This window comes from Staurois parvus, unplaced genomic scaffold (assembly GCF_062004578.1).
Source record: "Staurois parvus isolate SC_StPar_1 unplaced genomic scaffold, SC_StPar_1.0 ptg001435l, whole genome shotgun sequence".
Taxonomy (NCBI): domain Eukaryota; kingdom Metazoa; phylum Chordata; class Amphibia; order Anura; family Ranidae; genus Staurois; species Staurois parvus.
Window position 1 is genome coordinate 370,977 of NW_028319231.1, and position 14,278 is coordinate 385,254.

Consider the following 14,278-nt stretch of genomic DNA (forward strand, 5'->3'; position numbering starts at 1 on the left):
TTGAGGTCCTGAAGGGCACAGATCTTAGGTGGTGTCTTTACATCCCCAGCTATCCTTAAAGATAAGCCTCTAGTTCCAGTTACCCTTTCCTGGTCTGAGTTCTCCATTGACACCCAGGCACTAATTGATTCTGGGGCTGCAGGCTTGTTCATAGATAGTGCCTTCACGTTGAAGCACTCAGTACCGCTGCAGCCTTGTGCCTTCCCACTTGCCATTGAGGCTATTGATAGGAGACCCCTACAGCCTGCTCATGTGGCCCATGAAACCACTCCATTGACCATGGCTGTAGGGGCTCTTCATCATGAGATAATCCAATTCCAAGTCATTTCCTCACCTCATTGCCCAGTTGTAATTGGTTATCCTTGGTTAGCGAAGCACAGTCCTTCATTTGATTGACATAGAGCCTATATTCTTTTATGGTGACCACAATGCACTAATACTTGTTTGCAGAAAGGTGCACATCTTCTGTCTCTTCTTTGCCAGAGGAGTACTGGGAACTCTCGGATGTCTATGGCAAAGTTCAGGTCAGTATTTTGTTGCCACATCGGCTTTATGACTGCACAATTGATCTTCAACCTGGTGCCATTCCATCCCATAGCCGGGTTTACCCTCTGTCTGTTTCGGAGGATAAGACTATAGAGGAGTATGTTGCTGATTCACTATTTTGGGGGTTCATCCGCAAATTCTCGTCTCCTGCCGGTGCTAGTTTTTTGTTTGTGAAAAAGAAGAGTGGTGAACTGAGACCCTGTATCGATTATAGGGGTCTCAGTCACATTACTATTAAAAATGCTTATCTGATCCCATCGATAATGGAATTATCTGAAGGTCTCAAGGGAGCAACGGTCTTCACTAAGTACAATTTGAGAAGGGTATACAATCTCATGAGGATTAAAGAGGGTGACATATGGAAAACTGCATTTAATACTAGGAGCAGGCAAAACAAATACCTTGTAATGCCCTTTGGTCTCTGCAACGCTCCTGCAGATTTCCAGGAATTTATTAACCATGTCCTTGTAGATATGCTGTAGCAATGTGTGGTGGTTTACCTCGGTGATATTCTCATATATTCTGAATCCCTAGAGAACCAACATACAGACATCTCCCGTGTGATATAGAGGTTGAGAGAAAACAACCTGTATTGCAAGTTGGGAAAGTGCGACTTTCATCGTGAACAGGTTATATTTTTGAATTATGTCATATATCAGTGGTTCTCAACCTTCCTAATGCTGCGACCCTTTAATACAGTTCCTCATGTTGTGGTGACCCCCAACTATAAAATTATTGTCGTTGCTACTTCATAACTGTAATTTTGCTACTATTATGAATCGTAATGTAAATATCTGATATGCAGGATGGAATTTCATTCTTACAAATTGAACATAATTAAAGCATAGTGATTAATCACAAAAACAATATTTAATTATATATTGTGAAATATTTATTTCCAATTACAAATAAATTACATTTTGTCTTGAAGCATGGTGTAGCATGGGTAACAGTCTTAATATAACAACAGTAAACTACATTGCTACATTTTGCGACAGTATGTGTAAAAAGCCAATGTCAGTGCGAAGCTCCACATAAGTACATTATGGCGCCAACCCTGTCACATACACCTGTATTTGTACGAGATGTATGTGATGGGGTTGGCGCAATGATGTCATCACGCTGGGTACTCATATGTGGGCGTATCTGCATGTGGGCAGCCATCTTGATTAAGGGCAGATAATTCATGTTTGCTTCCTGGAATCCATCTGCCCATAGCTCAGGCACGCAGGCAGGGGGGTGTGCCTAGCTGAAAAAAACCCTCCTCCCCCTCAAAGACTCCTGGGATGTGTAACATCATTTGCCTAGGCCAGAAACCAGGAAGTAAATGAAGAAATGGGAAAAAAAGTTTTAAACAAGTAAATATGATATACTTTCCTATCTATGTATTAATGCTAGCAGCATAAGGAATACAAATAATCAATGTTGATTGTATATTTCTATATCCGTGTCTGTACATAGGTCTTCCAAAAAAAGGGGAATCATTATTAGTGTATGAAATGTAATGTTGTATATCATTGCTCCTTCCCAATAATTAGTTTATCTTACACCATCCTGTCTCCTGTCTCTCCTCCTCCAAGGACACGTCTGTTATGGTTATGAGTAGAAGCATTATGATCATGGAAGAAAGTGTTTACCACTTATGCCCCGCCCTATAGCAGAAATGGTGCTACAGGGCAGCATGGGTGAGCAAAATCACGTGTATATACAGTATACATACAGGTGAAACTAGAAAAATTAGAATATCGTGCAAAAGTTTATTTATTTCAGTTCAGCAACTTAAAAGGTGAAACTAATATATGAGACTCATTACATGCAAAGCAAGATAGTTCAAGCCGTGATTTGTCATCATTGTGATGATTATGGCTTACAGCTAGAGATGAGCGAATCGAAGTAGCCGAAGTGGAATTCGAGTCGAATATCGGAAAAATTTCGATTCGTGCCGAATCCGAAAAATAGCCTAATTCGGACGCGCGAATCGAAATTTTTTAGAAAATGGCGGCTGACATGTGCGGCGACGGAGCGGGGATGTCTGGGAAGGCGCGCAGACAAGGCGCGCTGACCCATAATGCATTCCTCAACGACATGTGATCGCATCAGCCAATCAGCAGCCAGCCAGCCAGCACTGTGTAATGGTCGAGCTATAAATAGCGGCCATTTTGGAATTCTTCATTTGCCTGCAGTCATTGAACAGAGGCAGACCGCTCTGTACTAGGGACAGGGACAGAGTTAGGGCCACAGAAACGAGAATTGGGGACAGAGAAAAGTTACTTAGGGACAGAGAACCATTACTCAGGGACACAGAATTGTTAATGAGGGCCACAGAATCGTTACTTAGGGACAAAGAAACGCTAGTTAGGGCCACAGAATTCATACTCAGGGACAGACAGAATTGTTACTGAGTGCCAGAGAATTGTTACTTAGGGCCACAGAAACGTTACTTAGGGACAAAGAAACGCTAGTTAGGGCCACAGAATTCATACTCAGGGACAGACAGAATTGTTACTGAGTGCCAGAGAATTGTTACTTAGGGCCACAGAATTGTTACTCAGGGACAGACAGAATTGTTACTGAGTGCCAGAGAATTGTTACTCAGGGACAGACAGAATTGTTACTCAGGGCCACAGAACTGTTACTGAGGGCCACAGAACTGTTACTTAGGGCCACAGAATTGTTACTCGCACAGACACAGAATTGTTACTCGCACAGACACAGAATTGTTACTGAGGGCCACAGAACTGTTACTTAGGGCCACAGAATTGTTACTCGCACAGACACAGAATTGTTATTCAGGGCCACAGAACTGTTACTGAGGGCCACAGAACTGTTACTTAGGGCCACAGAATTGTTACTCGCACAGACACAGAACTGTTACTCAGGGCCACAGAACTGTTACTGAGGGCCACAGAACTGTTACTTAGGGCCACAGAATTGTTACTCGCACAGACACAGAATTGTTACTCGCACAGACACAGAATTGTTACTGAGGGCCACAGAACTGTTACTTAGGGCCACAGAATTGTTACTCGCACAGACACAGAATTGTTACTGAGGGCCACAGAACTGTTACTGAGGGCCACAGAACTGTTACTTAGGGCCACAGAATTGTTACTCGCACAGACACAGAATTGTTACTCGCACAGACACAGAATTGTTACTCAGGGCCACAGAACTGTTACTGAGGGCCACAGAACTGTTACTTAGGGCCACAGAATTGTTACTCGCATAGACACAGAATTGTTACTCGCACAGACACAGAACTGTTACTGAGGGCCACAGAACTGTTACATAGGGCCACAGAATTGTTACTCGCACAGACACAGAATTGTTACTCAGGGCCACAGAACTGTTACTGAGGGCCACAGAACTGTTACTTAGGGCCACAGAATTGTTACTCGCACAGACACAGAATTGTTACTCAGGGCCACAGAACTGTTACTGAGGGCCACAGAACTGTTACTGAGGGCCACAGAACTGTTACTTAGGGCCACAGAATTGTTACTCGCACAGACACAGAATTGTTACTCGCACAGACACAGAATTGTTACTCAGGGCCACAGAACTGTTACTGAGGGCCACAGAACTGTTACTTAGGGCCACAGAATTGTTACTCGCACAGACACAGAATTGTTACTCGCACAGACAGAATTGTTACTGAGGGCCACAGAACTGTTACTTAGGGCCACAGAATTGTTACTCGCACAGACACAGAATTGTTACTCAGGGCCACAGAACTGTTACTGAGGGCCACAGAACTGTTACTGAGGGCCACAGAACTGTTACTGAGGGCCACAGAACTGTTACTTAGGAACACAGAATTGTTACTCGCACAGACACAGAATTGTTACTCAGGGCCACAGAACTGTTACTGAGGGCCACAGAACTGTTACTGAGGGCCACAGAACTGTTACTTAGGGCCACAGAATTGTTACTCGCACAGACACAGAATTGTTACTCGCACAGACACAGAACTGTTACTGAGGGCCACAGAACTGTTACTTAGGGCCACAGAATTGTTACTCGCACAGACACAGAATTGTTACTGAGGGCCACAGAACTGTTACTTAGGGCCACAGAATTGTTACTCACACAGACACAGAATTGTTACTCAGGGCCACAGAACTGTTACTGAGGGCCACAGAACTGTTACTTAGGGCCACAGAATTGTTACTCGCACAGACACAGAATTGTTACTGAGGGCCACAGAACTGTTACTTAGGGCCACAGAATTGTTACTCGCACAGACACAGAATTGTTACTCAGGGCCACAGAACTGTTACTGAGGGCCACAGAACTGTTACTTAGGGCCACAGAATTGTTACTCGCACAGACACAGAATTGTTACTCAGGGACACAGAATTGTTACTTAGGGCCACAGAACCGTTACTTAGGGCCACATAAACGTTAATCAGGGACACAGAATTGTTACTGAGGGCCACAGAACCGTTACTTGGGGCCACATAAACGTTAATCAGGGACACAGAATTGTTACTGAGGGCCACAGAACCGTTACTTGGGGCCACAGAAACGTTAATCAGGGACACAGAATTGTTACTGAGGGCCACAGAACCGTTACTTGGGGCCACAGAAACGTTAATCAGGGACACAGAATTGTTACTGAGGGCCACAGAACTGTTACTTAGGGCCACAGAATTGTTACTCGCACAGACACAGAATTGTTACTGAGGGCCACAGAACTGTTACTTAGGGCCACAGAATTGTTACTCGCACAGACACAGAATTGTTACTCAGGGCCACAGAACTGTTACTGAGGGCCACAGAACTGTTACTTAGGGCCACAGAATTGTTACTCGCACAGACACAGAATTGTTACTCAGGGACACAGAATTGTTACTCAGGGACACATAATCGTTGAATTAAAGAGTATGTCAGACAACATGCAGAGGAGTGGCAGAGGAGGCAATGTTTTAGGAGCGAGCAGACGTGGCAGCAGAGGAAGGGGTCGAGGCAGCACTATTCGCAGCCAGAGGCCAGTGCTCCCGGTGTCATCCAGCGGTCGTGTCTCCACCGACAACCCTGCCGTCATTGATTGGTTGGCTCGGTCGTCTTCCTCTTCCCAGGTCACCTCTGACACCTACAGCCAACGGTCGGTGGGTACGTCAGACACAACCGTTAGTTGGCATGGCCCGGGAGCAAGCCCACTGAAATCACATGTCCTCTACCTGCCCCTGTCCTTTGCTGTTCCCTCACCAAGCGAAGTATCGCATGCTGTGGGCTCAGCCCCACTGTACAGTGAGGAAGAGCTAACAGAGGGCGGTCAGGAATGGGGGGAGACATCGGCCTTTTCAGCAGCCAGGCGAACAAGTACTGGCGAGGAGAGTGGCTCGGTAGCCGGTCTAGAGACAGGTCTGTCTCCTGACCCACACGCAGCCGAGGGGGCTAGTAGTGAGGCGGAGACCGTACTTGATGATGAGGAGGTTGATCGCACTTGGCTGCCTCGTCGTCATCAGGCAATTTCTTCCGCATCATCAGGAGAAGAGGGTGCCAGCTTGGCAGCGAGCGAAACAGTCGGTGGGTTGCCCAGGAGGCAGCAGGGTCGCATCAGTGTCAGTGGAGCCAAACGTCCACGGAGTAGAGCACCAGCTCCACTGCAGCCTACCACCACGGCCAGTAGTGGTGCCGGTGCGTACGGAGGAAGTAGCAGTCAGCCAGTGAGGAGTAGCGGGGGCAAAGTTTCCTACTCGGTGGTGTGGCAATTTTTCGTCAAGCCGCCCGAGGAAGTAAACGTAGCCGTCTGTCGACTATGTGGCCAGAAATGCAAGCGTGGCCAGGGGGCCCATGTTGGGACTACAGCGTTGCGTCAGCATATGCAGCGTCACCATTCGGTGGCCTGGGAAAACCGTGATAAAGATACGGCGGTTCTGCCTGCCCCAGCCCCCGCTCCATCACCCGCTCCGTTACTTGCTCCGTCACCCGACGTCGTCAATCGCCCTCTATCAGCCAGTCAAGGCTCCAACACCTCTGCTGAGGGGAGTTGTCGCTCGTTGGCATCTTCCGCTCGTTCAGATGCTCCTTCTCCTGCTACTCCTCTTCTCGGATTCCGTCAACAGTCTTTCTTGGAATCCGTTTCCAAGAGACAACAGTTTGCGAGCACGCACCCGACGGTGCAAAAGCTGAACGTCCTCCTGTCCAAGTTGCTGGTGCTGCAGTCCCTCCCTTTCCAACTGGTGGACTCAGCACCTTTCCGAGAAATGATGGCTTGTGCCGCGCCGCGGTGGAGAGTGCCAAGCCGTCATTTCTTCGCCATAAAGGCAGTGCCAGCCCTGCATTCACATGTAGAAGAGATGGTGGGCCAGTCTTTGAGCATGTCGGTCTCTGCCAAAGTGCACGGCAGCGCCGACGTGTGGAGCTGTAACTACGGTCAGGGACAGTATATGTCATTTACGGCCCACTGGGTGAACGTGGTGCCGGCACAGCCGCACCAGCAACTTGGACAGGTCACGACGCTTTTGCCTCCACGTTTGCACGTCCTTGGTCCAGCAAACATGTCCGCCTCTACCACCTCTTTTTCCGCCGTGTCCTCAGCCGCCACCCCCGTGCCAAGTCCCATTACCCGACCGGCATATCACATGTGCAGGGCGCAACGGTGTCATGCTGTGCTGCACCTGGTATGCCTTGGCGAACGTAGTCACACAGGGGAGGAACTTCTGAGTGTAATGAACAGAGAAATCGACAGATGGCTGTCTCCGCGCAAACTGAAAATCGGAACCATGTTGACCGACAACGGAAAGAACATGGTGTCTGCTCTGCGTCAAGGAAGGTTGTGCCATGCGCCATGCATGGCTCACGTGTTCAATCTGGTTGTCAAGCGGTTCCTAAAATCCACCATCCCACTGCAAGACATCCTTAAAATGTCACGTAAACTGTGCATGCATTTCAGCCATTCCTACACCGCAAAGAACACCCTCATTGAGCTGCAGCGGCAGAACGGAATTCCACAGCATCGCCTGATCTGCGACGTTGCAACAAGGTGGAATTCAACCCTACACATGTTAGACCGCCTTTACGAGCAGCGAAAGGCCATCACCAATTTCCTGATGTTACAAGCGGATAAAGGTACTCCCCTGTGTAACTTCGATGTCAGCCATTGGCAGCTCATGCGTGACACCTGCCGCTTGCTCAGGCCCTTTGAGGAGGCCACGCTATTCGTGAGTCGGCAGGACTATGGGATGAACGACGTCATTCCTCTGTTGCACGTCCTGGAACAAATGCTGTTAACAATGGCTGGTCAGGGTGCGGTAGACGTGGCGCACAGATCTCAACGCCACATGACCCCTGTGGGGCCAGGACAGGAAGAAGAGGAGGAGGTAGAGGAGGACATTTGTGCTCAGGAATTATTGAGTGAAATGGGTGGTTTTTCCACTCAGCGGACAGGAGTGGAGGAGCAGGAGCATCTGGTAGAGGAGGAGGAGGAGGAGACAGAGGACCCAGACGCACCGTGGCAGTATGCTGTGGAGATGGAGGCAGGGAGTCCCTCGCATTCCTTGGCACAAATGGCCCATAGCATGCTCGGTTGCTTGCGTAGCGACAGCCGAATAATAACCATCAGACAGAGGGATGACTTTTGGCTGTCCACCTTGTTGGACCCTCGCTATCGTTCCAAAATGGTGGCCTTTTTCACACCTGCTGAGAGGAAGGCCAAAATTACGTACTATAAAAACCACCTATGTAGTCAGTTGGTCTCTGCCTTTGTGCGCCAACGTCCATCCTCAGACACTGTGGGCCCTGTGCGCTCGCGTTCCGCTGGCATGGCAGCAGGGGAGGGGTGGGGTGGTAGGAGCAGTGGCAGCTCCACCAGCAGCGGCTGCCTCAGTCTGCAGTCGATGATGAGTAGCTTTCTTCACCAGCGCAGTGAGGAAACTACTAACCAGCCGCAGCAGCAGCAGCAGCATCAGGTGGACCTGCAGCAGGAGCTCAAACAACAGGCTTGGGCCTACTTGGACAGCACCCTGCCAACCGAGGTAGACAATCCCCTTGACTACTGGGCAACGAAACTTGACCTTTGGCCCCAACTAGCTGAATTTGCCCTTGAAAGGCTGTCATGCCCGGCCAGTAGCGTGGCATCGGAGCGCGTGTTTAGTGCGGCAGGAGGTATTGTAACTCCGCGGAGGACACGACTGTCCACCCAAAGTGTGGAGAGACTCACGTTTGTGAAAATGAATCAGGCGTGGATTAGTCTGGATTTCAAACCACCAGTTCCTGACACAACTGACTAAATCCGCCATGAATCATGCCCCTGCCATGTGCCACTTTCAGGTCTCCTCACACACTGCTGGTGTGTTCCATTTTTTGTCATAGGGTGCTGGCAGATTACGGGCCTCCCATTGCTGCTGTCTCCATCGCCACACTCTGCCATGTGCCACATTCAGGTCTCTTCACACTGCTGTTGTGTTGAATTTTTTGACATAGGGTGCTGGCAGATTACGGGCCTCCCATAGCTGCTGCCAGGCCCCTAATCTGCCATGGGCCCCTATATACCGCCTCCTCAGGCTGCTGCCAAGTCCAGAGTCTCTCATGGGTCCCTGTACGGCCTCCCATTGCTGCTGTCTCCATCGCCACACTCTGCCATGTGCCACATTCAGGTCTCTTCACACTGCTGGTGTGTTGAATTTTTTGACATAGGGTGCTGGCAGATTACGGGCCTCCCATAGCTGCTGCCAGGCCCCTAATCTGCCATGGGCCCCTGTACCGCCTCCTCATGCTTCTGCCAGGTCCACAGTCTCTCATGCCATGTGCCACTTTCCGGTCTCCTCACACTGCTGGTGTGTTGAATTTTTTGACATAGGGTGCTGGCAGATTACGGGCCTCCCATAGCTGCTGCCAGGCCCCTAATCTGCCATGGGCCCCTATATACCGCCTCCTCATGCTGCTGCCAAGTCCAGAGTCTCTCATGGGTCCCTGTACGGCCTCCCATTGCTGCTGTCTCCATCGCCACACTCTGCCATGTGCCACATTCAGGTCTCTTCACACTGCTGGTGTGTTGAATTTTTTGACATAGGGTGCTGGCAGATTACGGGCCTCCCATAGCTGCTGCCAGGCCCCTAATCTGCCATGGGCCCCTATACCACCTCCTCATGCTGCTGCCAAGTCCAGAGTCTGTCATGGGTCCCTGTACGGCCTCCCATTGCTGCTGTCTCCATCGCCACACTCTGCCATGTGCCACATTCAGGTCTCTTCACACTGCTGGTGTGTTGAATTTTTTGACATAGGGTGCTGGCAGATTACGGGCCTCCCATAGCTGCTGCCAGGCCCCTAATCTGCCATGGGCCCCTATATACCGCCTCCTCATGCTGCTGCCAAGTCCCGAGTCTCTCATGGGTCCCTGTACGGCCTCCCATTGCTGCTGTCTCCATCGCCACACTCTGCCATGTGCCACTTTCAGGTCTCTTCACACTGCTGGTGTGTTGAATTTTTTGACATAGGGTGCTGGCAGATTACGGGCCTCCCATAGCTGCTGCCAGGCCCCTAATCTGCCATGGGCCCCTATATACCGCCTCCTCATGCTGCTGCCAAGTCCAGAGTCTGTCATGGGTCCCTGTACGGCCTCCCATTGCTGCTGTCTCCATCGCCACACTCTGCCATGTGCCACATTCAGGTCTCTTCACACTGCTGGTGTGTTGAATTTTTTGACATAGGGTGCTGGCAGATTACAGGCCTCCCATAGGTGCCGCCAGGCCCCAAATCGGCCATGGGCTCCCGTACCGCCTGGTCACGCTGCTGCTGAGCCCACAGTGTGATCTGGGTCCCTGTACGGCCTCCCATTGCTCCCAATCTGCCATGTGCCACTTTGAGGTCTCCTCACACCCCTGCGGTTTTCCATTTTGTCCTAGGTTGCTTGCAGATTAGCGGCCTTCCATAGTTGCCGCCAGGCCCCATATCGGCCATGGGCCCCTGTACCGCCTGGTCACGCTGCTGCTGAGCCCACAGTGTGACCTGGGTCCCTGTACGGCCTCCCATTGCTCCCACTCTGCCATGTGCCACTTTGAGGTCTCCTCACACTCCTGCGGTTTTCCATTTTGTCATAGGTTGCTGGCAGATTAGCGGCCTTCCATAGGTGCCGCCAGGCCCCATATCGGCCATGGGCCCCGGTACCGCCTGGTCACGCTGCTGCTGAGCCCACAGTGTGACCTGGGTCCCTGTACCGCCTCCCATTGCTCCCACTCTGCCATGTGCCACTTTGAAATCTCCTCACACTCCTGCGGTTGTCCATTTTGTCATAGGTTGCTGGCAGATTACAGGCCTTCCATAGGTGCCGCCAGGCCCCAAATCGGCCATGGGCCCCCGTACCGCCTGGTCACGCTGCTGCTGAGCCCACAGTGTGACCTGGGTCCCTGTACCGCCTCCCATTGCTCCCACTCTGCCATGTGCCACTTTGAGGTCTCCTCACACTCCTGCGGTTTTCCATGTTGTCATAGGTTGCTGGCAGATTAGCGGCCTTCCATAGGTGCCGCCAGGCCCCATATCGGCCATGGGCCCCCGTACCGCCTGGTCACGCTGCTGCTGGTCCCACAGTGTGACCTGGGTCCCTGTACGGCCTCCCATTGCTTCCACTCTGCCATGTGCCACTTTGAAATCTCCTCACACTCCTGCGGTTGTCCATTTTGTCATAGGTTGCTGGCAGATTACAGGCCTTCCATAGGTGCCGCCAGGCCCCAAATCGGCCATGGGCCCCCGTACCGCCTGGTCACGCTGCTGCTGGTCCCACAGTGTGACCTGGGTCCCTGTACGGCCTCCCATTGCTCCCACTCTGCCATGTGCCACTTTGAGGTCTCCTCACACTCCTGCGGTTTTCCATTTTGTCATAGGTTGCTGGCAGATTAGCCGCCTTCCATAGGTGCCGCCAGGCCCCATATCGGCCATGGGCCCCCGTACCGCCTGGTCACGCTGCTGCTGAGCCCACAGTGTGACCTGGGTCCCTGTACCGCCTCCCATTGCTCCCACTCTGCCATGTGCCACTTTGAGGTCTCCTCACACTCCTGCGGTTTTCCATTTTGTCATAGGTTGCTGGCAGATTAGCGGCCTTCCATAGGTGCCGCCAGGCCCCATATCGGCCATGGGCCCCCGTACCGCCTGGTCACGCTGCTGCTGAGCCCACAGTGTGACCTGGGTCCCTGTACGGCCTCCCATTGCTTCCACTCTGCCATGTGCTACTTTGAAATCTCCTCACACTCCTGCGGTTGTCCATTTTGTCATAGGTTGCTGGCAGATTACAGGCCTTCCATAGGTGCCGCCAGGCCCCAAATCGGCCATGGGCCCCCTTACCGCCTGGTCACGCTGCTGCTGGTCCCACAGTGTGACCTGGGTCCCTGTACGGCCTCCCATTGCTTCCACTCTGCCATATGCCACTTTGAGGTCTCCTCACACTCCTGTGCTTTTCCATTTTGACATAGGTTGCTGGCAGATTACAGGCCTTCCATAGGTGCCGCCAGGCCCCAAATCGGCCATGGGCCCCCGTACCGCCTGGTCACGCTGCTGCTGGTCCCACAGTGTGACCTGGGTCCCTGTACGGCCTCCCATTGCTCCCACTCTGCCATGTGCCACTTTGAGGTCTCCTCACACTCCTGCGGTTTTCCATTTTGTCATAGGTTGCTGGCAGATTAGCGGCCTTCCATAGGTGCCGCCAGGCCCCATATCGGCCATGGGCCCCCGTACCGCCTGGTCACGCTGCTGCTGAGCCCACAGTGTGACCTGGGTCCCTGTACCGCCTCCCATTGCTCCCACTCTGCCATGTGCCACTTTGAGGTCTCCTCACACTCCTGCGGTTTTCCATTTTGTCATAGGTTGCTGGCAGATTAGCGGCCTTCCATAGGTGCCGCCAGGCCCCATATCGGCCATGGGCCCCCGTACCGCCTGGTCACGCTGCTGCTGGTCCCACAGTGTGACCTGGGTCCCTGTACGGCCTCCCATTGCTTCCACTCTGCCATGTGCCACTTTGAAATCTCCTCACACTCCTGCGGTTTTCCATGTTGTCATAGGTTGCTGGCAGATTAGCGGCCTTCCATAGGTGCCGCCAGGCCCCATATCGGCCATGGGCCCCCGTACCGCCTGGTCACGCTGCTGCTGGTCCCACAGTGTGACCTGGGTCCCTGTACGGCCTCCCATTGCTTCCACTCTGCCATGTGCCACTTTGAAATCTCCTCACACTCCTGCGGTTGTCCATTTTGTCATAGGTTGCTGGCAGATTACAGGCCTTCCATAGGTGCCGCCAGGCCCCAAATCGGCCATGGGCCCCCGTACCGCCTGGTCACGCTGCTGCTGAGCCCACAGTGTGACCTGGGTCCCTGTACCGCCTCCCATTGCTCCCACTCTGCCATGTGCCACTTTCAGGTCTCCTCACACTGCTGGTGTGTTCAATTTTTTGACATAGGGTGCTGGCAGATTACGGGCCTCCCATTGCTGCTGCCAGGCACGTAATCTGCCATGGGCCCCCGTACCGACTCCTCATGCTGTGACAGTGCAACAAGGTGGAATTCAACACTACATATGTTAGACCGCCTTTACGAACAGCGAAAGGCCATCACAGATTTCCTGATGTTAAAAGCGGATAAAGGTACTCCCTGTGTAACTTAGATGTCAGCCATTGTCAGCTCATGCGTGACACCTGCGCTTGCTCAGGCCCTTTGAGGAGGCCACGCTATTCGTGAGTCGGCAGGACTATGGGATGAACGAGGTCAAATCGGCCATGGGCCCCCGTACCGCCTGGTCACGCTGCTGCTGGGCCCACAGTGTGTCATGGGTCCCTGTACCGCCTCCCATTGCTCCCACTCTGCCATGTGCCACTTTGAGGTCTCCTCACACTCCTGCGGTTTTCCATTTTGTCATAGGTTGCTGGCAGGTTACAGGCCTCCCATAGGTGCTGCCAGGCCCCAAATCTGCCATGGGCCCCCGTACCGCCTGGTCACGCTGCTGCTGGGCCCACAGTGTGACCTGGGTCCCTGTACCGCCTCCCATTGCTCCCACTCTGCCATGTGCCACTTTCAGGTCTCCTCACACTCCTGTTGGTTTCCATTTTGTCATAGGTTGCTGTATGGCCTCCCATTGCTGCTGCCTCCACCGCCACACTGTGGCTCCAAACACTGGTTTTGGCCCCGTGACTGGCCAAATGAGTGAAGTGTGCGGTGATTCTAAGATCGACGGCACTCATCTGCATGTCATACTGACTGACAGTATTATTTCTCTTCCCCAGCAGACTCCAAGGGCATTTAAATTAAAGGTACAGTGTTCTGCACTAATATTAAGTCTCTCTGAAGCCTAGAAACACCCTTTTTTAAGTTAAATTCACAGCGAATTTATTCGACTCGAATCAAATATTGTCCACGAATTCGCCGAATCAGTCGAATCGAATTTTTCAATTCTTCTCATCTCTAATTGACATATATTTGAAATACTACAATTTTGCCCGTATTCAATATATTTAAAAAATATTTATATATATATATATATATTACAAAACATATGAAAAATATTTTTTAAAATATATATTTTTTAAATATATTCTTCAGATTTTTTTGTAACATACAAAAAGTCATTTTAACATATATTTTTACATATATTTGTAAATGCCTTCCAAAAATGTAGATTAAATGTATTTTTAAAGACATACAGTATGTTTGAAAATGGACTGGTTATACATTATACAATTTTCTTGAGAATTTTGCTTTAGATTTACCAAAAACCATATAATAGGAGGTCAAACCTAAACATTTTTAAC